The sequence below is a fragment of the Halichoerus grypus genome, chromosome 11 (genome assembly GCF_964656455.1).
Source record: "Halichoerus grypus chromosome 11, mHalGry1.hap1.1, whole genome shotgun sequence".
In the NCBI taxonomy this organism is placed as follows: Eukaryota; Metazoa; Chordata; class Mammalia; order Carnivora; family Phocidae; genus Halichoerus; species Halichoerus grypus.
Window position 1 is genome coordinate 61,557,066 of NC_135722.1, and position 26,840 is coordinate 61,583,905.

General features: G+C 39.4%; 1 long non-coding RNA gene across 14 annotated transcripts in view; it reads left to right on the forward strand.

The window, feature by feature from the left end:
- Positions 1–26,840, forward strand: part of LOC118540524 (uncharacterized) — a 64,105-nt gene that overhangs the window by 19,793 nt on the left and 17,472 nt on the right. For 11 of the 14 annotated variants that reach the window (XR_013442492.1, XR_004919691.2, XR_013442489.1 and 8 more), the window contains 4 exons: positions 657–755; positions 9,905–9,960; positions 10,557–10,645; positions 11,629–11,680. This is a non-coding gene — a long non-coding RNA (uncharacterized LOC118540524). The remainder of the gene's footprint in view (positions 1–656; positions 756–9,904; positions 9,961–10,556; positions 10,646–11,628; positions 11,681–26,840) is intronic. The other 3 variants (XR_013442495.1, XR_013442500.1, XR_013442501.1) reach the window with 1 other exon arrangement.

The window sequence follows — 26,840 nt, forward strand, 5'->3', positions numbered from 1 at the left end:
ATGTGGAGATGCCAAACTCAGTCTATATTAATAGAGGTTAATTTTTTTTTATGAATAAGAAACATGTATAAGAAAAACTCTTGTCACACCTCAGATTGCCTTGCATACCTGTAGAGTGAGCACACTCCATTTTGTAGATCAGTGGTCTAAGCAACAGGACCTGTGGCCATGAAGTGGGAATATCCAATCTTATCTTCAGCAATGACTGGTCCAGATTCATTTATGAACGACAAATGAGAAGGACACAATATGACTTCTCAGGAAATCAGAAGAGCTCAGCAGAGCTGGAACTTTGAGAATGTGGCCTGTCTGTACAAAGGCAGGGCCTATATTCGTTAAGTGCTTCAAAGAAATACATTCTAGTTTTGAAGAAAATGGACTATGTCAGTACAACTTACACTTAATCCCAGTTCGGCTATTTACTAGCCATGCAATTTGGGGAAAGCAACAACCTCTTGTAGTTTGTTTCTCATCTCTGAAATAAGAATGATTAATGCCAGTATTTACCTCACTAAGAAGTTTAATGTGATACTATTGAACCCTCACTATGTGCAGAGATGCTGAGCTAAACTATTTACAAGAATTCTTTTAGTCTTCATGATATACTAGGGTGGTAGAAGCTAACTAATTTTTCACTAAAACATTTTCCTTTTCAGGGCACCTGGGTAGCTCAGTTGGTTAATCATCTGCGTTCAGCTCAGGTCATGATCCCAGGGTCCTGGGATAGAGCCACACATCGGACTCCCTGCTCAGCGGTGAGTCTGCTTCTCCCTCTCACTCTGCAGCTCCCCCTGTTTATGCTCTCTCTCTGTCAAACAAATAAATAAAATCTTAAAAAAATTTTTTTCCTTTTCTTCCTGGGCACACAAGAGGACTACATTTCCTTGCAGCCACATTGTTTTGTTCTGGCCAATGAAAAATGAGCAGCAGTGATCAACATCACCTTCAGGCCTGGCCCATGAAACTAATTCTAATTCTCCATGCTCTCTTCCCTCATCTGGGAGAGGATCCAGCAAAACCAGTAGTGCAAGCGCCTGTCTTTTCCTCCCCCCGCCTCCAACTTTACTGGATTGTGATATGAACTAGAAATAAACTCTTAATTGTGTTAAGTCATTGAGATGTGGGGGTTGTTTGTCATAGCAGTTAATGTATCCTGACTAATACAACAAGATTTGACAAGAACCCAGAGAAGGGAGAGATAAATTGTTTACAGTGTCGGGCACATGATGTACAATAAAAAAGGTGATTAACCTCCTTAAGAAACATGAAGGTTACTTTTAGGAGAGGGCTTATGAGCAACTATCTAAAACTCCTCTGGGTAGAGTGTGAGAAAATGTCAGGAATCACTGACATACACTCTGGTTTCCAAAGCTTTTCATAGATACCACTGGGCAGACCTCAAGAAATGGAGATACCAGTCCTGCAGTACCTCATACTCTGTAGCCTGCTAAACCAGTTCAGCACATTTCCCTAAGTTTTATAAAAATATGTAATAAGTACAAATACATTTTTTAATCATGTACTGGGAAGCCTTCCTCCATCTTTTTTTTTTTTTTTTTTAAGATTCTATTAATTTCTTGAGAGAGAGAGAGAGCGGGGTTGTAGTGGGAAGAAGCAGAGGGAGAGGGACAAGCAGACTCCATGCTAAGCCCAGAGCCTGACTCGGGGCTTCATCTCAGGACCCTAAGATCATGACCTGAGCCGAAATCAAGAGTCAGATGCTCAACTGATTAAGCCACCCAGGCACTCCTCCTTCCTCCATCTTGATTAAGTTTTCCTCATTTATTCAAATTCAAGAGCTAAAATGTGTGTTTTAGATTTCTCTCTCAAGTTACTCTCAAGTCATTTCTCTCTGAGTAGTTTCCTTTGCTCTAACACATTTTCTGGACATTATAGTACTTAGCTGGAGCTGTATTTTTAATCTTGAGAAATTTAATTCCTATAATTTGGCCTTGGTCTCTGAATGATCTCATATCATATTTTTTATGTAGTAACTACTATTGTATTTTCCTCTTCCTCCTTCATACTTATTTGGCAAAGTTGATTCCTATGGAATTGCCCGGATAACTACTTAGGCTCCTGGCTTCACATTTACTCCTCAAATGCAGATAAACTATTTCTTCTTGACTTTGGTGAATCAGAATAGTAGCACAGCCTTCCAAGACATTTTGTTGCTATTATCCTTATCAAATTCCTCCCCTCAGTCTTATATCTTCAAAACATTCTGGAGGTAGGCAATTGGTTTTGAAGCCTTGATAAATGGTCACAGAAGCTATGTGGCTTAGAGGAAGTAAACAGGCTTTGTGTGCAGACAGACTCGATTTCCAGCCCTGGCATAGCCACCAACTAGCTATATATGATGTTGGTCAGTTATTCAACTTTTTAAGAGTTACAACTAAAATGGAGATGGTAAAACCCACATTGCAAAGGTAAGTGGGATATATAGGCTAATTTCACTTTTGAATGTGGATACAATAATCTTAAATACTAGCAAACCAAATCCAAAATATACCTCATAACCATTTATTTATATCAAGAATATAAGTTTGGTTTAATATTTTTTTTTTAAAGATTTTATTTATTTGAGAGAGGGAATGAGAGAGAGAGAGAGCACATGAGAGGGGGGAGGGTCAGAGGGAGAAGCAGACTCCCCGCCCAGCAGAGAGCCCGATGCGGGACTCGATCCCCGGACTCCAGGATCATGACCTGAGCCAAAGGCAGTTGCTCAACCAACTGAGCCACCCAGGTGCCCAGTTTGGTTTAATATTTTTAAAAATCAAAATGTAGTTTATATCTTAACTGATTGATGGGATAAACACAAATGGTCATTACAATAGATACAGAAAAATTTTTGATAAAATTTAACATCCATTCATAAAAACAAAACTCCTGCCAAAGTGGAATAGAAGAGAACCTCTTAAATTGACAAAGGATAGCTATTTTAAAAATTATGCTTAAAGAAGCAAAAGCTTTCTTAAATTGATAAAGGATAACTTTTAAAAAGTATATCATACTTAATGGTTAAAAGACAAATAAGTGGAGCCCCTGGGTGGCTCAGTCAGTTAAGCATCCAACTTGTGATTTCAGCTTAGGTCATGATCTCATGGGTTATGAGATCCAGCCCCACATCGGGCTCCATGTCTGTTTGAGATTCTCTCCTTCTGCCTCTCCCTCTGCCCCTGCCCCCATTCTCTCTTTCAAATAAATAAATCTTTTTAAAAAAAGATGATACATGTCTTTCTCTGATTGACTTATTTCGCTCAGCATAAAACATGTATCATATGATCTCACTGATATGAGGAATTTTTTTTTTAAGATTTTATTATTTATTTGACAGAGTGAGAGAGCACAAGCAGGGGGAGCAGTAGAAGGAGAGGGAGAAGCAGGCTTACCGCTGAGCAAGGAGCCCGATGCAGGGCTCGATTCCAGGACCCTGGGATCATGATCTGAGCGGAAGGCAGACGCTTAACCATCTGAGCCACCCAGGCGCCCCTTGATATGAGGAATTATTAATCTCAGGAAACACACTGAGGGTTGCTGGAGTGGTGGGGGGTGGGAGGGATGGGGTGGCTGGGTGATAGACATTGGGGAGGGTATGTGCTATGGTGAACGCTGTGAATTGCGTAAGACTGTTGAATCACAGATCTGTACCTCTGAAACAAATAATACATTATATGTTAAAAAAAAAAAAAAAAAGAAGATAGTAGGAAGGCAAAAATGAAGGGGGTGAAATCGGAGGGGGAGACGAACCATGAGAGACTATGGATGCTGAGAAACAAACTGAGGGTTCTAGAGGGGAGGGGGGTGGGGGGATGGGTTAGCCTGGTGATGGATATTAAAGAGGGCACATACTGAATGGAGCACTGGGTGTTATATGCAAACAATGAATCATGGAACACTACATCAAAAACTAATGATGTAATGTATGGTGATTAACATAACATAATAAAATAAAAAAACAAAAACAAACAAAAAAAAAGATGAAAAGTTTCCCTTTGAGGTCAAGAATAAGAGACTTCTTGGATGCCTGGCTGGCTTAGTTGGTAGAGCATGTGACTCTTCATCTTGGAGTTGTAAGTCGAGCCCCATGTTGGATGTGGAGATTACTTTTATTTTTATTTTTTTTAAGATTTTAATTTTAAGTAATCTCTACACCCAACATGGGGCTCAAACTCACAAACCCGAGATGAAGAGTCACACACTCTACCAACTGAGCCAGCCAGGCACCCCAGAGATTACTTTTAAATAAATAAATAAATAAATAAATAAATAAATAAATAAATAAATAAAAATAATATAATTTTAAAAAAAGAATAAGAAACTTCTTTTACTTATCATTGTCCTGGAGATCCTAGCCAGCTAAGGAGAAAAAAATTTAAATGATAGATAGGTAGATGATAGATAGACAGATAGATAGATATTCAGGAGGAAAGAAAATCCAAAACAACTACATATAAATTATTAAGATTTAAAAAGAGCTTGGAAGGGGCGCCTGGGTGGCTCAGTCGTTAAGCGTCTGCCTTCGGCTCAGGTCATGGTCTCAGGGTCCTGGGATCGAGCCCCACATCCGGCTCCCTGCTCAGTGGGAAGCCTGCTTCTCCCTCTCTCACTCCCCCTGCTTGTGTTCCCTCTCTCACTGTGTCTCTCTCTGTCAAATGAATAAAATCTTTAAAAAAAATAAAAAATAAAAAGAGCTTGGGAAGTTCATTGGAGACAAGACTAATAATATATAAAAATCAATTGCATTTTATATATCACAAATATATATAGTTTTTTTAAAGTATCTGAAATAGACAACTTACAATTAAACACTAAAAATACCAAGAGCCTAGGAATAATCTAACAAAAGATGTCTATCTCTAAAGGGAAGACTAAAACTTTGTTCAGAGACATTAGAGAAGACAAAAAGAAATGGAGAAGTGTACCATGTTCAGACTGTCTTCTTCAATCTGCTTCTTTTTAAATACATGTATGCCTTTTATTTATTTATTTATTTATTTATTTAAGCTCTATGCCCAACATGGGGCTTGAACTCACAACCTCGAAATCAAGAGTCACCTTCTCTACCAACTAAGCCAGCGAAGCACCCCTTTACTTTGCTTCTTAGTGCTCTGAATACAGTACCCTGCTTGGAACCCAAGTCCTGGTGCCTCAGAGACCTTTCTGCCTCCATTTTTTTGTTGCTGTAAACAAACACTTGTATTAGAAAGCAAAACTAAAGAAACAGCTCCTGATAGTCTTAGCACTGTTGTGTCCATTCCTGGACACAAGCTCACTGTCACCAGGTCTAGCAAGGACTGTACTGCGTCTACATGGTAGACCCTGATCTTTGAAAGTTCTGGGAAAGCCCAGCTCATCTCCAAACAGAAGAAGAGTAGTCAACATTTATAGATGGATTCACTCCATCCAAATCACATTGCTTCTTTTGACCTTTAGTACAAGCCTGAGAGGAAAGGATTTGTATTATCCCATTTCCTATATAAGAATACTGAGGCAAGCAAAGCCCACAGTCAGTCATGAATCCAGGGCCTTTGATACCAAATTTGATGGATTATCTTCTATAAAAACAATGCATTTCTTAGAGCAGCCCTGTCGTACCATCATCATGGTACATTCATCAGGGCAAATTCAAGGTCTTGAGTCTTTTGACTGAACAAATCTTTTCCCTATGCCTCTATTCTCAAACAATTGAGTTTCTGTAGGCATTATACTTTTACACCTTAGGAAGGGAAGAGAGGGAGAGCAAGGAAAGCGAAAAGTAGGGACTTTACAGTAGTTTCCTCACAAATCGGCAATTAGTTTTTATAGTCAAGCCAAAACCTCCTTTCTCTTACCTGTGAAGAGAGATAATAAATTTTTCTCTTTCTCAGTCTTTTTAGGATTAAAGTGAAACATGAAAAGGGCATAGCACAATGCCTAGCACATAGTATGTGCTCAATAAATGCTAGCTATTGCTATTGGCAGCTACTACGTCACTAGAAGATAATCCTACAAGTTTTACAACCAGAATATTTCCCAGATCAGAGTAGAGGAAGCACAATGCCAAACTGACTGCAGTCTTTTTTTCTTTCTTTTTTTTTTTTTTTTTTGCCAGGTCTTTTGTACTGTATTTAAAGAGATATCCTTTCTCTGGAGAGCTATAGTGGGGAAGAAGGCCCCCACAAACTAAGTGTTTTTGGTTCTCAGCATGTGATTTACAAAGGAAGCCATATTGTATAAGACATCTCCTTTGTTTATTTGTTCATTCTTTTATTTTATTTTAATTTTTTTGCAATAGATCTTTATTGAGGAGCCAGCAATGTACTAGGCACTATGCTAGTCATTGAGAATGGAGAAGATTATATTGTAAGTTAGCACTACAAAAAAGGAACTCTGGGACAGTCTTCTCAGGCATCACAGTTCTGGGGGTTCATTTGGGGGAAGAGGAGGAGGTACACTGCCAAATATGGTGAAAAATGCATACGCTTGGCATCAGAGGGATGGAAGTTTAAAGCAAGGTGCTGCTTACTTTATGTGTAAACTTGAACAAATCCTTCATATCTCTAGACCTCCATTTCTTCATCTGCTAAATGGGAATTAAATACTTACCGTGAAGAATTATAATGAGGATCCTATGGTGTCAGTTAAGTGAAGTGCCTGGCCCTTAGTGACTCCTCCTTCTCATGAATTGATGGGCTGTCTGTCCTTCTAACTTCTCCATTCCAAGTTGCATTTTTCTTTGTGGTTTCTTTTTCCCTTTAAGCCTGATCTTAATTTGCTGTAAAACCAGCTCTCAAACATATAATAATAATAAAATAAATGGAGAAGTGGGTGGGACACAGAGTGTACTTTGCCCCCCACCAGGAAGCCACCCTCCCACTCCTCTTCCCACACAGTCGTCATTGTTTCCAGCACAAACTACTGGGTCTCAAAGGCCAGTCATTCCTTAATTGTCCATAACCAAGAATTTCAAGGCATCTCTGATTGGTACATCAAAAGGAGCCCTTTTGGTGCAGGTGGACTGTTTTTACATTTGCTCTTTATCCTTCAGTAACTGGTCAGACTATTCAGACGGAAAAAGGATCTTGTAAAGAAGCTGACTCTAAAAGAATGCTGAGTATGTGCTTCTTGGGCTCTTGATGCATCAGGACAAATGTCTTTTGTCCTCTGAATAGAGATGGCCCAGCTTCTTTCTGTTTATTTGAACCCTGCTTTAAACCCCGAGAAAGTTGTTTTCTTCATTTATTTACTTAGTTGTTTATTCATTTACTCAATAGACATTTACTGACCACCAACTATGTGCCAAACCTGTGCTAGATCTGGGGGATCTATCAATGAAAAAGAGACAGACTCAACCCCTACCCTCATGCAGCTTACATTCTACCAGGGTAGACAAACAACAACAACAAAAGTCATCAAATAAATTAACAAGAAAATTGTGATAGGGGTGCCTGGGTGGCTCAGTCGGTTAAGTGTCTGCCTTCGGTTCAGGTCATGATCCCAGGGTCCTGGGATCAAGCCCCACATTGGGCTCCCTGCTCAGTGGGGAACCTGCTTCTCCTTCTCCCTCTGCCTGCCGCTCTGCCTACTAGTGATGTCTCTCTCTCTGTCAAATAAATAAATAAAATATTTTTAAAAAATTGTGATAGATGAGTACTATGAAGGAACTAAACAGAGAAATGTATAAAAGAGTAATTAGATAGAATGGGAAGTGAAGAGTGGCCAGAGTGGGCCTTTCTGAGGAGGGTGTATTTAAAGTGAGCCCTGAGGTGCCAGTTTTGTGAGTAGCCAGAAAAAAGCTTTCTCAGCAGAGGGAACTGTAAATGCAAAAATCTCTGAGTAGGGGGTAGGGCTTGGTATGTGTAGAGAAATTAAAGGGGTATGAAGTAAGAGGGGAGAGGCTGACAGATGACAAATAAAGCAGGGTTTGATAAGCCAGGAGTATGGATTTTACTTTAAGTTCAATTCATTAAATATTCAGCAAACGCTGATTGAATGCCTAATGTATACCAGGCACTGTTCTAGGCTCTGAACATGCAGCAGTAACATTGAAAGTAAAAGCCGGGGAGGGGGTAATGAGGGGGACGTGGAGGAGGAGAGCAAGAGGACAAGCAGACTCCCTGCTGAGCACTGAGCTCAATCCCAGGACCCCAAGATCATTACCTGAGTTGAACAAAGTCAGACACTTAACTGACTGAGCCACCCAGGCGTCCCTGAAAAAAATTACACTTAACTAAAGATTTGAAGTGTTTCTACGCTGTCCATGGGCAAAGCACTCCAGTATTTAGAGGTCAGGGAAGATGAAAAGGAAAGGAGAAAGACAAGAAGCATGTAGAATAGTAAAAGGAAAGTCAGGTAAGTGTCCTGGAAGCTGGAAAGTGTTTTAGGGAGGAGAGACATCAACGGTGTAAAATGCTGCAGATAGTATATAAAGATGCGGACTGAGGCGTGATCATTGGATTTAGTGACGGGGAGGTTATTGGTAACCTTGAGAAAAGCAGTTTCACTGCTGTGTGGAAGCAAAACCCTGTAGGAGTATGTCAGGGAGATGGTTGGAGGCAGGGGACTGAAGACCCTGACTCTCTATACTTCCAAGGAGTTTTGCCATAATGTAAGGGAATGAAACGGGGCAGTGGCCACAGGGGAACTTAGATCAAAAGAGATTTTCCTCCAACTGCTTTTACTTTTAGTTTATTTTTTTCCTCCAACATTTTTAAATCTTCAAACCTACAGAAAAGTTGGAAGAACAGTACAATACCCATACACCCTTCACCTAGTTGCAGCAATAGTTAACATTTTGCCACCTTTGCTTTTGCTCGAGAGAGAGGGTTTTTTTTTTTAAAACATTCTTTCAAATTGTGAAACACAAACATGTACAGGATAGTCCACAAAACAAAATGTATAACTCAGGGAATGATCACAAAGCAAACATCCATGTAATCCCCACCAGTATCAGGAAAATAGAGCACTGCTAGCATCCCCAAAGCCTCCTTATGCCCCCTCCCACCCATCAAGATGTAACCATCATCCTGAATTTTCATAGTGATAACTTCTTGCTTTTCTTTATAGTTTTATATATTGCCTTTCCTTTTTTAGCATACGGATATCTAATGACCCAACACCATTTATTGAAAGACTGTCCTTTCCCCACTGTTTTGAAGTGCCACCTTTGTTATAAATCAGGTGTTCATTTGGCAGTTCCTTTCTGGGCTTTGTGTTTTATTCTATTGGTCTATTTTCTTTCCTTGTACCATTAATATACTGGCTTAATTATTATAGCTTTATAATAAGTCTTAATATCTGCTGGAGCAATTACTTCCATCTTGTTCTTTTTCAGAAATGTCTTGGCTATTATTGGTCCTTTTCATGTCTCTATAAATGTTAGGATCAGCTTATAGAGTTTATATAAATAAAACAAAAGTCTTCTTGGGATTGGAATTGCATTGAATCTACAGATAATAAGGGGCAAATTCACATCTTTAAAATCATTCAATCTTCCAATCCATGAACATAGTAAAGCCTTCCCTTTATTTAGTTCTTCAACTTCTCTCACTAAAGTTTATGCTTTTCTATGTAGAGGTCTTGCAGATTTGTGTGTATGTGAATTTATTCCTAAGTATTTGCAATTTCTAAATGTTATCTTTTTTAAAAATTTCATTCTTGTTGTTGTTGGCATATAGAAAATAGAATTGATTTGTTCATTGGCTCTTTATCCAGCAACCTTCTTAAACTCACTTTTGTTTTGTTTTGTTTTGTTTATTATGTTAATCACCATACATTACATCATTAGTTTTTGATGTAGCGTTCCATGATTCATTGTTTGCATATAACACCCAGTGATTTCTCCCCCTTCATTCTTCCCCTCCTGCTATCTTCTTCTTCTTCTTCTTTGTTTTTTTAACATATAATGTATTATTTGTTTCAGAGGTACAATCTACGGCCATCCCACCCTGAGCGCGCCCGATCTCGTCTGTTTCAGAGGTACAGGTCTGCGATTCAATAGTCTAATTCTAGTAATTTATCTGTAGATTATTTTGGATTTTCTATGTATATAACCATATTGTGTATGAATAGTGGTAACTTATTTATTGCTTTTCTTCACTCTGAAATTATAAAATGCTTCCTCTCTCTTAGTAATTTTAGAATAATGATACATCTTCAATTTATCTGGAATTTATTTTTGGTATACAGTATGAGGTATGCCTTAAGCCCATTTTTTTTCCCAGATGGATATCCTGATTTCTATGCAACAGTTATTGAATAAGCCACCTTTCTCCAATAATTTGAAATGAGACCTCTCTCTATATTAAATTCTCACATATATTTGATTGTATTTTTTTATTTGATTGTATCTTTAATAGTTTTTCTTCTGGTCACTGATTTCTGCTTTAGTTATTGTAACTTGAAAATGTTTTAATATCTGATAGTACTTTAAATTTATTTTTAGAATACGTATTGATATTCTTATTTATTTGATTCATATGAATTTGAGACCAGTTTATCTATTTCCGAAAGAAAATTCTGTTAGAATTTTTATTAGGTGAGATAGATTTATTTATTTATTTATTTATTTTAAGTAATCTCTAGGCCCAACATGGGGCTCAAACTCACGATCCTGAGATCAAGAGTCACATGCCCTACCCATTGAGCCAGCCAGGCACACCAGGTGAGCTTTAAATTATAGATTCTGTGTCTCTTCTTGAGTCTTCCTATCCATGAACAGGGACTGCTTTTCTAATTGTTCAAATCTTTTGTCTTCCTTAGCATTTTAATATAGACCTTACGCATTTCTTAACAGTTTCTCCCTAGACATCTGTCCTTTTTGTTGATATTGTTAATCAAAATATTTACTCCATTATATTTTCAAATTGGTCATTATTCGTTTGCTTAAAGGTTGCATATTAATTTTTCTGTAGGTTAATTTTATAACCCAACCACCAAAGTAAATTTTCTTGTCTATAATAGTTACTCAGTTGATTCTCTTGTTTTTCCTTGGGTAAGCAGTTAAATCATCTATAAACAGCATACAATTTACTTCCTCTTTTCTACTTTCCATTTCTCTTAGTTTTTTTCCATTTAGGAGTTTTAAACAGGAGGGCTGTTTAATCAGATTGCAATAATAAAGACTACATTGGCTGCAAAAATGAAGCTAAGAAACCATCTTAGGAGTCCAGTACAGTATAGTGCAGATACCAAAAGATGGTGCCCCAGCTAAGAGAGTGGCAACAGAGACGGACAGAAACGGTAGACTGGAAATGTATTTTGAAGTATGGCAGAGAACAGGCTGATTATATAATGCTAATAATTTGCCAACTTCTTGGAAACCTTAGAACCTAAGAGTCATAGTTAGAATGGACCATAAATATAATCAGGTGTGTCCTCCAACCCTATGTTTTTTTGGATTCACTCCAAATTCTTAACCACCTCCAGTGATGGAGAACTCACTATCTCCCATGGCGCCTATTCCATTTGTTCATTTCACTCCACAAACCCTGCTCTTCATCAGGTACTATACGGGGCTCTAGGAAACATGAATAACCAACCCTCACTGCCCTCCCTGGGAAAGCTCAGAGAGAGGAACAACTTTCTTCAAAGGTCTCTTTCCTGGCAGACCCTGTCCTCTAGTTTCCTGTCTTAATTCTCTTTCAGAACGAGACTGACCTCTGTCCGTGGGCGGCTTACTCCTCAGGTGTTTGCAAAGGTGATCGTCGCTTTTTGGGGTTTCTCATCTTCTCTTTCTTTTTTTTTTTTTAAAGATTTTATTTATTTATTTGAGAGAGAGAGAAAATCAGTGGGGGGTAAGGGCAAAGGGAGAAGTTGAAGCAGACTCCCCGCTGAGCAGGGAGCCTGATGTGGGCCTCAATCCCAGGACCCTGAGATCATGACCTGAGCCTAAGGCAGACGCTTAACTGACTGAGCCACCCAGGCAGCCTTCCTCCCCCTTTTTTTGAGCTTGACCTGACATCAGATTCCCTCTTTATCTTGATCCAAATTTGGGAAACTTGAAACTTGTAGTTCAGTGTTACTTTTCTGAAGCGTTATTATGTCATTTCTTAACCTTTACTTTATAATTCAATACCTGGGAAGTTAATGTTCATTTGTTAGATATCTTTGTTCATATTTTTGGTTTTGGCTTAGTGTTTATCTTTTTTAAAAGACTGTCTTCATTAAGGACTTAACGTATGAAGTGTATAATTAGCTTTGGGAACAAAAAACTAAATAGCCGTGCAATCAGTTACATTGCTAGGCTCAGCAAACACTAGTAGTTACAAGGCTGAAGGCATTTTTTCAATGAAAAGACTGAGAATAAAATAATAATGCACATGGAAGGAAGCTAGCAAGCTGATTAGTGTTAAGAGTAAAATATAAATATATGATTTCTTCAAGACAGGCAGTAATATAGAGTCTACTTCTACACATATTATGTAACATCCAGTTCCAAATAATCAGGCTTTCCCCCCGGCCCCCAACAGCCCATTACTCTTCCAAAGTAGTTATGTTAATTATGTGTTCACAATCCCCATCCAATTTAACGGTCAATATATTTAATGAACATGTTATCTTCTTGGTGAGGCATTCTTGTGTAACATTTGAATATGACTATATTTACAGTGTCAAAAGACGTAATACAATTTGACAGGTTTTCCCAAATGAGTTGCAGAGAAGTGACAGGGGAGAAAGGAAGAGGTTTTTTTCTGTAAAGAGGATGACCCTGGCCAATCCAGAATGGAGACAGCTGTGAATTATAATGGGTTCCTCTGAGAATTGTCAGATTTAAACTAAACTGATGATACAGTAGCTCAGGGAATAATTCCTGGTGTTTTGCAAGTGCTGTGGGCAGTTTGCTTCCCTGCATGATGTAAGATAATTTTCTCTCCCTAAATCTTTTCTTTAAGCATAGGTAACTTGGAAGAGCATAAAGAGCGTTTGTTTTGCAGTCAGATATGTCTGACTTTGAATTCTGGTGTGAATCAGGACAATCTGACAGTTTTTTTTTTTTTTTTAATTTTGCATGTTACTTAACTTTTCTAATTTAGTTTTTTTTTTTTTAAAGATTTTATTTATTTATTTGAGAGAGAGAATGAGATAGAGAGAGAGAGCATGAGAGGGGGGAGGGTCAGAGAGAGAAGCAGACTCCCTGCTGAGCAGGGAGCCCGATGCGGGACTCGATCCCAGGACTCCAGGATCATGACCTGAGCCGAAGGCAGTCGCTTAACCAACTGAGCCACCCAGGCGCCCTCTAATTTAGTTTTTTAAAAGTTAAGTGGATTATAATGTTTTCTCTAATAAGGTGAAATTGAATAAATGCAATGCGTGTTCTTTTTAATTTTATTTTTAGCAATCTCTACCCTCAATGGGTGCTCGAACCTACAACCCTGAGATCAAGAGTCACATGCTCTACCGACTGAGGCAGCCAGGTTCCCCCCTTGTTTGATTTTCATAAATGTATATACACTTAACAAAACCCTTACTTAATATTTAGTAATATTAGAGGCCAAATTCTTTACCATGTATTCCTTTTTTTTTTTTTAATCCATTACTTCGCCTAAATTACTTCTTTCTTTCATATCTGACATTTACTGGGTCATTCTGCTTCCAAAAGCCTTCTCAAATTGGTTTCATCATCTCCATTCTTTCTGGCAATGCCTTAGTTCAGGATATTATTTTCTCTTGCTTAGATTATTGCCACAACTTTTTAATTTACACCCTTGTATCCAAGTCTAGCTGCTTTTTTTTCCAGTAATGCTACTTCTAATCCATCTTCCACACTGTGCAGATCTTCTCAAAACACAGTTCTGATTATGAGTCAACTTTTCTTGCTTAAATACTTTTGTTTTTTAGAGAAACTTTTTTTTAAGATTTTATTTTTTAAAGTAACTTTACCCTCAACATGGGGCTCAAACTCAGGAGCCTGAGATCAAGAGTGGTATGCTCCACCACCTGAGCCAGCCAGGCGCCCCTTGTCTAAATACTTTTAATGTCCAATTTTTATTGCACAGATCTTGTATCCTTCAACTTTTGTCTTTGATGTCAAACAGGGTTTAGTGGGGTTTTTTGTTTTGTTTTGTTTGTTTTAGATTTATTTATTTATTTATTTGAGAGAGTGAGAGTGAGAGGGGGACATGAATGGGAGGAGCAGAGGGAGAGGAAGAGAAAATCTCAAGCAGACTCTACATTGAGTGCGGAACCTGATGTGGGGCTTGATCCCATGACCCTGAGATCACAACCTGAGCCAAAACCAAGAGTTGGACGCTTAACCGACTGCACCACCCGGGCACCCCAAACAGGGTTCTATGTTAACCACTGTCTTCTATTATGTTGTTCAATTATCTGTTATTGGAATAGGTTATGTCTGAACAAAAAGATCTATAGGTGGCTTTTAAACATATAATTTTTAAAAAGATTCAAAAATATGATATAAATGTGCCGGAAGCCTGGGTGGCTCAGTCAGTTGAGCGATGGACTCTTAATTTCGGCTCAGGTCTTGATCCCAGGGTCCTGGGATCCAGCCCCGCGTCGGGCTCCCTGCTCAGCACAGAGTCTGCTTGTCCCTTCCCTCCCCTTCTGCTTCTTCCTGTGCTCACTCTCTCTCTCTCAAATTAAAAAATATATATATGATAAAAATGTTCAACTTTACTTAAAATAAGAGATCTGAAAATTAAAACTAAGTAGGATATTATTTTTCATCAGTTTGACAAAGATCAAGAAGTTTGACAATAAATACATTATTTGGGCTAGGGTGTGGGGAAATATTCTAATACATTATTGATAGGAGCATAAAGGAGTACAATCTTTTTAAACAACAATTTGATAATATCTATCAAAAATGACCATAACTTTGACCCAACATCCCGTTTATCCTACAGAAATATACATGCAAAGATATAAGTGAAGAATATTCATTGCAACATTGTAACAGCAAAAGATGGACAATAACCAAAAGGTCTATCAATGGAGTGATGGTTATGTAACTTGCAGTATGTCCTTAAAATGTAATTCTACAGAGCCACTAAAAAGGAATGATGCAATCTATGTGTACTCATATACAAAGATCTCAAAAATAAAAAATGAAAATCAAAGCGGTATGTATAGGATGCTATCATCTGTATGAAATTTTAAAAGATATATATGTGATAGATATTGTAAGTATTAAACCTCTCTGGGGTGATATAGAAAGGATTGGAGAGCATTGTTGCCTCTGAGGGGCTGAATTAGGGAGTAGGGGTAGAGAGCTTACACCTCATACTTTTCAGTACTATTTACATTTTTTTTCACCAGGCAGACAGGTAGACTATTTTGATTTGTGTCTTCATCATACCAAGCAATTTAAGAAGGAAAAAAGGAGATGGAGATGGTCATCGCTGCAGCCACAGAATTAAAGAGCAAGCTGGGTTTTTGGATGTTTGTTTTCCAGTGCGTAAGAGAATAATTCAAAACATTCTAAAAACATGTGCTTCTCCACATAGCTGACAGGGGCAAGAATAAGACTGTCCCTGTGGTTTATCCTGTGAAACATTTTACTCGTTGCCTCTTTTTTTTTTTTCTTTCTGCAAAACCACTTTATTAATGACATACTTTGTCAAATTGTTATGTGTGACTATTCCACTTCAATATACCTACTCATTGCCTCTTGTTTCTAGCTCCATTCGGACTGCTCAGAGCAGGGGTTGGCCCCCAGCCTATTTGTTGGCCCCCAGCCTATTTGTGGCTGGAGGATTCTGTCGCATGTCAGTGAAGAAGCCTGTGTCCCCCCCAACTGTAGTGACCTGCCTCTGAGATGTGCACACACTACACTCACTCAGTACTTCCAGCCTCTGGGAAACCACGGTATTTAGAGACTTTCCAGAGCAATCAGCAATGCCTAAAAGGCATTAATTTCTTCAAAGCCAAACTCAAAGTTACTGAAAATTTTACAAAATTGTGCTTAAAGCAACATTTAGTTTCCTGAGTCTATAAGAAAGATTTCTTACAGAAATCTTTTATTGGTCTCCCCTAATTTTCCACCTTCTCTGGAAGTATGGGTCAACCAATGGAGAACAAGGGCCGGGTCTATCAGTTGGGACTTAAACACGGGCTTGTCGGGGCGCCTGGGTGGTTTAGTCCGTTAAGCGTCTGCCTTCACTTCGGGTCATGATCTCGGGGTCCTGGGATCAGCCCCATGTCTGGGCTCTGCGCTCAATGGGGAGCCTGCTTCTCCCTCTGTCCCTCCCCACTACTTGTGCTCTGCTCTCTCTGACTCTTCCTCAAATAAATAAATAAATAAAATCTTTAAAATAAGTAAATAAAGTATATGAAGAAAAGTATCTACCTGAGCACACATTGTAAAATACATCTGGAGCAAAAAAATCCTCCAAATCAAGTGATACAATACAATCCAATTTAAAAAACAAAAAAACCATGGGCTTGTCAACTTAGAGTCTCAGAGAGAATCCTTTCCCGACATCACCTGGGCAAAGCAGAAAGGTGTAAGGCAAGTAGCACGGACTGGGGTGCCCGGGCCCTGGAGCGACGGACTCATCGTTTCGGCTCAGGTCATGATCTCAGGGTCCTGGGACCAAGCCCCGCGTCAGGCTCGTCCCTCTCCCTCTGCTCCTCCTGTCTCTCTCTCTCTCTCTCTGGAATAAATAAATAAAATCTTAAAAAAAAAAGAAAAGAGAATAGCACAGATTGAAAGTAGGCTGACCAGAATTTGAAACTAGGGTCTGTCAACAACTGATCATGTGACCTTGGGCAAATTACTTAACTTCTTTGAGGTTCTGTGTCCTCATTTTACAATGTTGTGGTGAGAACTTGATAGATCATCAGCACAGTTCCAAGCACACAATAGGTGCTCAATAAATCTTGTTGAGCAAAGTGAGTGAATAACATACGTAAGATGACCAGCATATAGAAGAGTTTAATAAATATTAATTCCCTTCCCAATCTGCACCTTCTCACTTTCAGTTCAGTGTATGTGTTGCCCTTTGGTGAATTTTTCCCCTTCAAGGTTACTCCTGAAGGTCACCAAAGCCTATTTTTAACCAGAAAAAAAATTAGTTAAGGCAGAAAGGGAGCATGCAGTGGAAATGTATTCACTTTAGCTTCCAAACCCCCGAGGGATGACCTTGTTTTTCTATTTGTTTGGTCAAAAATAAGTCTGTCTAATGTGGTTTAATGGAGAAAATTTTAAGATGTTAATTTTTGAAACTATCTGTAGTGTTGCAATGAATTGGAGACAACCAACAGAGAGCAGCCATCACTAAACCATGCTTTAGAATCTTCTTGTACTTTTACTATGTGAACACACCATGGATCAGTAATTGAGCATATAGCTTTAACCTCTGACCAACCTATATCAGAGTCCAAACTCTTACCACTCATTTTGTGTGTGTGAGCTTGGGTAATTTATTTAACCAGTCTGAGCCTCAATGTGCTTATCTATGAAATGTGTTAAAAAAATGGTACCCACCTCATGGGCTTGGCAAGGGTTAAATGAAATAATTACCACACGTAGGTGCCTGGCACAGGGTTCACTCTCAACAGATTGTAGCTATTATTATCATCTCATTTAATATTACCCTGAAAGTTGGCTAGCTTTATTGCCTCTGTTTTACAGACAAGGAAACAGAGTCTTGGATGAAGAATCTAAAACTATTTAGCACATCACCAGGCAAATGCTAAAAACTCAAAATATGTGACCTTAAAAAAAGAGACAAATCGATGGTCTCCAACCAGTAGATCAGGATCTATGATTAGAATTTAAAGCCAGGCACTGACCCTTTATTATACTCTGCATGCATTTTGTGTAGGAAGAGGAAACTTGAAATGACCTATTAACTTTTCTGTCTACTCCTATGTGCTGGGAGGGTATGGCTAGAGACCTAGGCAGCCAGCACATAGGCATTGTAGGGTGCTCAGTAAATATTTGGTTATTCAACTAAGTGTAAGGGGTGAGCACACAGGGACTCTGTTCTGGATCTTCCTTGCCAGGAGCTATATTGGCCCCATTCCTGTCCCAACACCCCCCCTTCATTGTGACGTCCTCCCTCATCTTGAAGCTTCAGGAAAATCAACACAGGGCCCTCCTCACTGAAAGGTGAGAAGATATATGCCTTAAACAAAAAACTTGAGCCTTCCTTGAAATGCCAACCTTGCAAATTTCACCTGAAGTTTAAAAAGTGGGCCATTCACTGGGGTGCCTGGGTGACTCAGTCGGTTAAGCATCTGATTCTTGATTTCAGTTCAGGTCATGATCTCAGGGTCATGAGATTGAGCCCCACACTGGGCCTGGAGCCTGCTTAAGATTCTCTCTCTGCCCTCCCCCCACCCCACGCTCTCTCTTAAAAAAAAAGGAAAAAAAAGTGAGCCATTCACATATAATTGAGAAATTGTGGTAGAGTCTTTATTAAAGGTAGGTTCTTAAAAGACTGTAACATTTTTAGAGATAGGAGGACTCTTGTTGTTTTGGAAAAGAAGATGTTGAAACCTCAATAAATCAATAGTTAAGCTTTAGAGAGCTTAAACAAATATTTTGACTTACAGTAGAAATATAAACATGATCTTAAAACTGTATTCACAAATGGTTGTTCTTCGTCAACTAGTAAAATCAAGCCCAAATTTGAATGTCCTTTTGGGGAGTATAGTTTGTTCTTTTCTTATATCTGTGACAAAACAAACATGTAGGAAAGAAATTTGAAAATTTAAAAATGAAAGCATGTTTGACTGTCACTTTGTGCCTTTCAGAGATGAGGACAACGGTCTAGAAAGAGGAATGTGAAAGTATATAATATAAATACATACAATAATAGTGAAGTATAGAATGCTAGAATTCTGGCCCAATCAAGTACTATCATGTGAGGTTGAGCAAGTCACACACACACACACACACACACACACGCACACACACGCAAGCCGTATATATACACATACATGATGGTAGTGAAGAATTAAATAGATGGAGTCTGTAAACTACTTAGCGCAATAATGCATGCTACACAGAATGTGCCCAGTAAATGGTAGCTTTTATTGCCAGAGAAAGAAGGGTGAGAGTTAGAGGCAAATCCCTTGTAATAAGTTCTCATATCCAAGGGCTCAAGTCTTCAGAAGATGGGCCACAGAAACAGAGTTTTATTGGCAGGTTTACAAGGAATTGCCAAGAAGACAGGCGGCTATGATGTGAGCAAAGCGTGAGATTTAGAATTAGAAGAACCTACACCCCAAGTCCCAGCCCTAATTAACATTTCTAAGCAGTGCACACCTGGATTAGTCACCTATCATCTCTGAGATCTGGGTTCTCCATCTGAAAACAATTCCCAGGATTTTTCTAAGTAACAAGAGAAATACGTGGATGATAGCCCTTCATAAATCGTGAAGTACTCTTTTTTTTTTTTTTTAAAGATTTTATTTATTTATTTGACAGGGAGAGACACAGCGAGAGAGGAAACACAAGCAGGGGGAGTGGGAGAGAGAGAAGCAGGCTTCCCGCAGAGCAGGGAGCCTGATGCGGGGCTCAATCCCAGGACGCTGGGATCATGACCTGAGCCGAAGGCAGACGCCCAACGAAGGAGCCACCCAGGTGCCCCAGTCGTGAAGTACTCTTAAAAACACTAGTCCCTTTGTCACTGGTCCTATCCTCGTCGTGCCCTAAGGATACAGTGCTGTAAGGGAGGTGCCAGGTTTCCCAGCAGATGGACTGTGGATGTCTCATAACCTTCCAGCCACTCTGTGTCAGAGGCTGAGCCACCGACATTTCAGGGTGGAGGAGGACATGAAGGAGAGCTCTGGCACAAGGAAGGGCTAGGTCAGCTATCCCAGGTTGGTCAAGCAAGGACCCCTTCACCAGCTTTCATCCTCATCAGGAAAACTCACCTATACTCTCAGCTGTCTCACAGAAGAAATTCCTCTCCCAAAGAATCCAGGGTCTTGGGAGAAAGAAGGCTGGAGGAGGAATGCTCCTGCTCAGCACTTCTCCTCCGAAGATATTCCTGTGAGGAGAACAGACTTTTTCCATCTTCACGTCAGGGCAAACAATTGGCATGTTTCATGAGCTCTTTCTTACAGCAGCAGTGTGGTGTCATGGAAAGGGCTTTGGAGTGACTCAAGGCTTGCCTCAAAGCCCCTGTCCTTTAATTAATGTGTGACCTTCAGCTGATCGATACTTCCCTTGAACTATGGCCTAACTAAGCTAACTAAGGAAAGCCCTGAAGATAGAGGAGACATCACTTCTTAGCACACCCTGTTGCTCTTAGAAGCCATGCTTTTCGTTCCCAGTTAGATTCCATCTTGAATTGGTCTCCAAATGTTTTTTCCTGAGTTATTCTAAGCTCTCCTATTGTTTTAAGCTCCAACGCTATCTTCCTCGACTGAGATATTAGTGCCAAGGCCTGAATCCAGCACATAGGTTCTCAATACATGCTTGTTAAGTGACTGACTCTAGGAATTAATTTAAAATGCACCGTAAGCTCCTGAGTGAAGCCCCCAAAGTACCCAGCCCAGCACAAAGCAAGTGCTCAAGAAACAAGAATTGATTAATTCATCGATTCAGCATTTATCATCTCTTCCTCCCACTTGATTTGCATCTTCTTTGCTTTGGGAAGTTGAAATTTCCGGCCATGGTTTCCATTTCCCAACTGTCACCAACCTCTAGTACAAATTACCATATTCTTGGAGGCTTCTGGAATCTCTCCTGATGAGTAGGGTTTCCAGATTTAGCAAATAAAACTGCAGGACACCAAGGTAAATGTGAATTTCAGATAAACAAGAAATATTTTTTTAGATATAACTATCTCCCATATAAGCCTTTGGTCATACTTGTACCAAAAATTTTTTTTACTGTTTATCTGAAATTCATACGTAACTGAGATCTGTATTTTATCTGGTAACCCTTCTTAGAGGGTCTTACCATAAGCAACGATACCAACATGGATGTTGTCATTTCTCAAAATTACACCTTTGAGACTCTGTGCTCATTAATCAGTTGGTTCCCAAACATCCCCAAGGAGACAGAAAGCTGCTTTATCTTCCTTTAAGCACAGGCCTTGCTCACAGTCATGTGTTGGGGAAGAGAGACTCAAGCCCCTCGGTTTCCTGCTTGCCATCAAGCTTCCTTCATTCCACCAGGGAGCTGCTCTCTCCCATGCCAGCCACTGGATAGGTGTTGTGGATCTGCCATCAGCACCCAGAAATCACAGCCTCTGTCTTTTGTATGCCTCCTAGTGCACCAAATCACTGAGTCCTGAGTTTGTTCTTATTGCTGCTATTTATTTTTTGTTGCTTTCCCTACAGAAACAGTTCCTGGACCTGCCTCTTCATTCCACTTCTCTAGCCAGCTGTGCTAATTTAGTATGTCATCACCTGGGGCCTGGATTACAGCAACAGTGTCCCAGCTCTTCTGGCTCCCTGGATCTGTGCAACTTCCTGCAAATTTATGCTTATTTACCGTCCTTTTCCCACCTGGGATTCCCTTTTGGGAGAAGCTGGTGGGAGTCCCCACTTTCTGTTTACCCAATCAATACTGGCTCCGCAGCCCAGCCTTCCAGGCCCCAGTTCTCTATGGTTTCCTCTCCTTGTCGGCCTTTTATAGACTGAGGCAATCCAATTTCTATTTGCCCGTCCCTGGGCCTCATCCCTGCTGCTGGCTGCGTCAGCCCCATCTTTGCATTTGCCCTGAGTCCCTAAGTCCCTTCCTCCTCCTCGGGGTTAATCCAGGTCCCTTGCCTCCTTCAAAACCCAACCCACTGGAAGATAACACCGCCAACGGTGGGGGTGGAGAAGGCGTTCCAAGGGGAAGGAAACAAAAGAGGAAAACACAAATTGTTCAATAGATTTGATTACACAAGAATGAAAAGCTTCTTTATGTCAAAATGTCCTATAAACGAAACAAGAGAAACTAGGAAAATGTTTGCTACATGTAATAAAGTTAATATTTTTAATATAATTTTACAAATCAGTGTGAAACAGACATTCCAAAAGCAAATGAAGAAGAGATATTAGTGTGTCACACATGGACACAAAGTAGAAGAAGCCAGAAACATAGAAAGCCATAAAACCTCAGTAGTATTAGAGAAATGCAAATTAAAATAACAACGAGCTTCCTTTCCTTTTATCAAATGGGCATTTTTTAAAAATGAGTTATTCTATTCATTTTTTAAATGTTGATATGAGTGCAAGAACAGGATCTTTCACACATGCTTTAGGAGGATGTTTTTTATACTTTTTTAAAATAGCAAAAGTTTGAAAAATCTTATTACCTTTTTACCGTACAAATAGTGTTTTCCAGTTTTTCTACAATAAATATAGATCCTTTTTATGATTAACAATATACACAAATGCATTTTTTAAAAAAATCCTATAAAAATTAAAGATAGATGAGGAGAGAGGAGAAGGAGAGTAACTTATCTTAATTCAAATGCTCAGCAGGGAGTGTGTTTCTCCCTCTCCCTCTGCTCCTTCCCCCCACTCATGCTCTCTCTCTCTCTCTCTCAAATAAATAAATAAAATCTTAAAACAAAAAAACAAGCCAAATAGACCTGGTTTAGGAATCCATGATTACCACTAACTAGCTGTGATTAACCTCTCAAGCCTAGAGACTTTGGCTCACAGGGCTGTGAAGATTAAAACACAGGAAAAGTGTGTAACTTGTTACCATAGTACCTGATGGGTTTTTTTTTTTTAAGATTTTATTTATTTATTTGAGAGAGAGAGCAAGAGGGAGACAGAGTGCGCGCACAGAGGCAGAGGGAGAAGCAGGCATCCCGCGGAGCAGGGAGCCCGACGTGGGGCTCGATCCCAGGACCCTGGGATCATGACCTGAGCCGAAGGCAGACAGTTAACAGACTGAGCCACCCAGGCGCCCCCGTAGTACCTGATGTTTTGTAAACATTCAGAAAATGGTGGTACCTGTGTTATTATTCTACTGTATCCTCCGCAGATAGTTTCAGTGTTCTGCATATAGTAGGTCCTTAATTAAAATATCTGACTGATGGTCTGATCTTTTTAATCTGTACCTTTAATTGTCTTCTCCACTGACCCTATTCTCTTTTTCCCTTCTTCCTTTCCTGTTGCCTAGTCCACATCTGTTCTCTCAATCTCCTTTCTCCTTCTCATTAAACTCCTTGTCTTATGGAACAATCTTTCATAAGTGTCTGAACAGCATTTTCAAAGCCCAACTCCAAAAGCCACTGATTTGTCAGCCTTACCTGAAGGTCACCAGCATTGACAATGGGTCCCAGTCTTCTCTTCACTCTTGTTCTTATTTTATTAATACCTGGCTTGAAACTCATCTGTCCTCGGAATGCTGCCTATGCTTGACCACACCTGAGTCTGTTCACATGGGTGCTTCCTGGTGGCCTGTGATATGCTTGTCTGTTGGCCTTTTCTTTCCTCCAGGCAGAAGCTCATTTTATATTCCTTATGATCCTTCCTGCATGTTTGCATTCATCAGTCTTATAAATTAAGTTTATAGTATTTATTAGTCAGCCAAATATCCCCCCTTTCCTTCTTCTTGTTCCCCCTTTATCCCTCCCACTCCTTTACCCCACCCCCCAGAATATAATTATTATTCTTTTCTTTTCCTCTCACATAAATTTGTATTTACTTCGGGAAAGTAGGATGAATGCTTTTGTGCTTAAGACCCATTGGCCTGATATTGACTATATGTCCTTGTATTTTTTAAAAAGATTTATTTATTAATTTGAGAGAGAGAGAGAGGGAAAGAGAGAGCGCATGAGCGGGAGGGGCAGAAGGAAGAGGGAGAGGGAGAGAGAAACTCAAGCAGACTCCGTGCTGAGTGCGGAGCCTAACATGGGGCTTGATCTCACGACCCTGAGATCATGACCTGAGCCAAAACCAAGAGTGGACACTTAACCGACTGAGCCATGCAGGTACCCCAACTACATGTCCTTGTATATTTTCAGAAACATACACTGAACACTTTAGAGCAACTGATAAGAGAGAACAACAGGAGAATGGGACCATGTGACCAGCACAAGATCTTTCCCTCTATATCCTTGTAACTCTTGAGGTAGTGAGTATGGAGTTTGTCATTAGACCAGATTTGGATCTCTTTCCAGTACTGTACTCTCTGAGCTTTAGCTTCTTTGACTGTAAAAAGGTGATAACATCTGTCTCAGAGGGTTGGAATTAAACGTGTGTAAAGCATAAGATACAATCTAAGTCAGAGTAGATACAAAGGCATTCTCTAACACAAAGGAAATGTGAATTTCCCCTTCTTTTTCCCAGATTTATTCATTCCGTGGGGTTTTATAATTCAGTGGGGGAAAAAAAACAAGACTTACATAGATAAACACTAAATGCAATCAAAATTAATTTATCAAACACGTAGCACTTCCTATTGCCACCTATTCTACAACAGCACTTTGTAAGCATTACCTCATTTAATCCTCCTAACAGGTACTATTATAACTCCAATTTTAAGATGAGGAAACTGACATCCCTACAGTTTCACAGTTAGTAAGAAGCAGAGCAGGGAATGTAGTACCAGTGTTCATGCTCATAACCGCTGTGTTCTACTTTTCTCACTCATGCCTCACACATAGTAGGAACCAAAGAGATATTCAAGTCTTTCCTTCTAACTCCTTTGACCAAAGTAAAGAGAACCACCACACACTCCCAGGAAAGCACCCCTTACCTATTCTTTGGTCAAAACTGTTAGCTGCTTTGCACATAGGCTAAAATTCCAACCCAGTCTGGTGCAAAGGAGCCGGGGAAACTGGGCTGTCTTCTACTGTCAAAGGTCTAATTCCCCCAGGGCCAGCGACTCTGTAATCATAAACACCTCAGGGTGTGAAGAGGATGACGTTTAGAGTAAATCTTTGGGACACCAAGTTAGTTGCTCCAACTTAAAGCCATGATAAGGGCCGGAGAGCATTTTGTTCTAGGTAGTCTGTGGCTCTATCTATCAATTTAATGATACCAAAATACCTTGAAGATAAAGACCAATTGTAAAACCTCTGGATTCTGATTATATTTAACTCTGATTCAATAATGTTAACATCTCACCTTGCTGGGTAGGTTTTGCTCTGTGTGCCTCATGAAGACATTCAAGGATGTGGCTGGAAATATGGTTGACACTTCTTACGTTGATATTTTTTAGTGAAATCATTAGGGACACTGACTTTTCTTGAAGTAAGCAGTGTAACCACTAGAATTTCCACACATTTATATTTTCTTTTTTTTTTTAATATTTTTTTTTTAAGATTTTATTTATTTATCAGAGAGAGAGAGAGACAGAGGCAGGCAGAGGGAGAAGCAGGCTCCTTGCTGAGCAAGGAGCCCGATGTGGGACTCGATCCCAGGACCCTGGGATCATGACCTGAGCCGAAGGCAGAGGCTTAACCGACTGAGCCACCCAGGCGCCCCGCACGCATTTATATTTTCAAGAAGAACCTCTACTCTATTCAAAAAGAGATTCTAAAATGATTCCATTTCAAGGCATGTTTTTAATGAGAAAAATTTCTAGTTCCAAGGTGAGGACTGAGCACTTAGCATAAGAACAAATGGATTCTGAACCCTCATTAATCTATATATCACCTACTTAGACTTGTGGTGATAATTTTGACTGGGTTTAGGGTAAATTTACCTTAGCTTAGCAAATACTTTTCCTGTAAGACTAATTCACGGTATGAGGTTCCTGGATATTTAAGGGGTATGAAATGAAAGTGGTAACTTTGGGTTTGTAATGGTTGACTCAGTGGGACAAATCAGCTCTGATGGGCCATCACAGATGGTCTTGACTATTTAAAAAATAATGAAACAAGTAATTATTGTGAATTAGTATAGTTTGGTTAACAATATGTTTCAAAATCTGGGATCCATGATGGCAGGGGGTAAGGTCTATGTTTACAAAGAAGGAGAGAAAGAAAGAAAGGCCTAAATGGTGAAAAGTTTGGGAATTACAGTCTCAGGGTATAAATTAATAAAATCAGCAAAACCACAGAGGGTGTTCAAAATATAGTGTAGTTTTATGTATATTACCAAATAAAAATGGACGAAAATAACTGAAATATAACAGTGGTTCTTTTTAATTTGTAGTCTATGGGAAATTAATCTTTTCTTCTTTTCTGTTTTTCCAAATTGTATTTAATTTAATGAGTATGCAGTAATTTATAATTGTAGCTACATATAATTTTTGTAATTAAAAAGTTAGACCATGATTTCTAAGCAAGTATTTTAGAAAATACTATACACACTTTAGAAAATAATTTGTACACATTTATACCCTATTCTTAGCTGTTTCATTTAATCAAGGTCCTTAAACCTCTACCTTTCCTCTATTTCACCTAGTTCAGACCTACCTTCCTCATTTAATGCTTTTAATGGTGGGCACTTCTATATTAGTTAGGAAGGACGTTGGGTTTGAGGTTGGTTGAGCTTCAAAGAGAGCTCAGCTGTGAGGCCTTCCGGCCAAGCATCGGCAATTTAATAATATCGGAGCATTCACTGTATCCCGGGGGGATTGTGGCTTTCTATAAGTTTGCTGTGGCCAAACCAAGAAAGAAGACATATGCAGATTTCTACAGAAATTATGATTCCATGAAAGATTTTGAGGAGATGAAGAAAGCTGGTATGTTTCAGAGTGCAAAGTAATGTTGGAATGTAAAGAATTTCTTTGAGTTGAGTTCCATGGAAGTTTGTCACTGCCCTCTGTTCCTGAACTATGAAACATGAATACTGGGTTATGAAATAGTTTATCTTGATAAACAGCTAACAATAACAACAAAACAGTTAATGGTGGAATGACTGATTGGGACCTGAGTCTTGATATTGGCTTGCAAATTTCAGAAAATAATGTCAAATCTGTCAATTGATTGGGAGTAATCTAAAAGGGGCTAGGCCAAAAGCGTACCTCAAGAAGTCTCAAG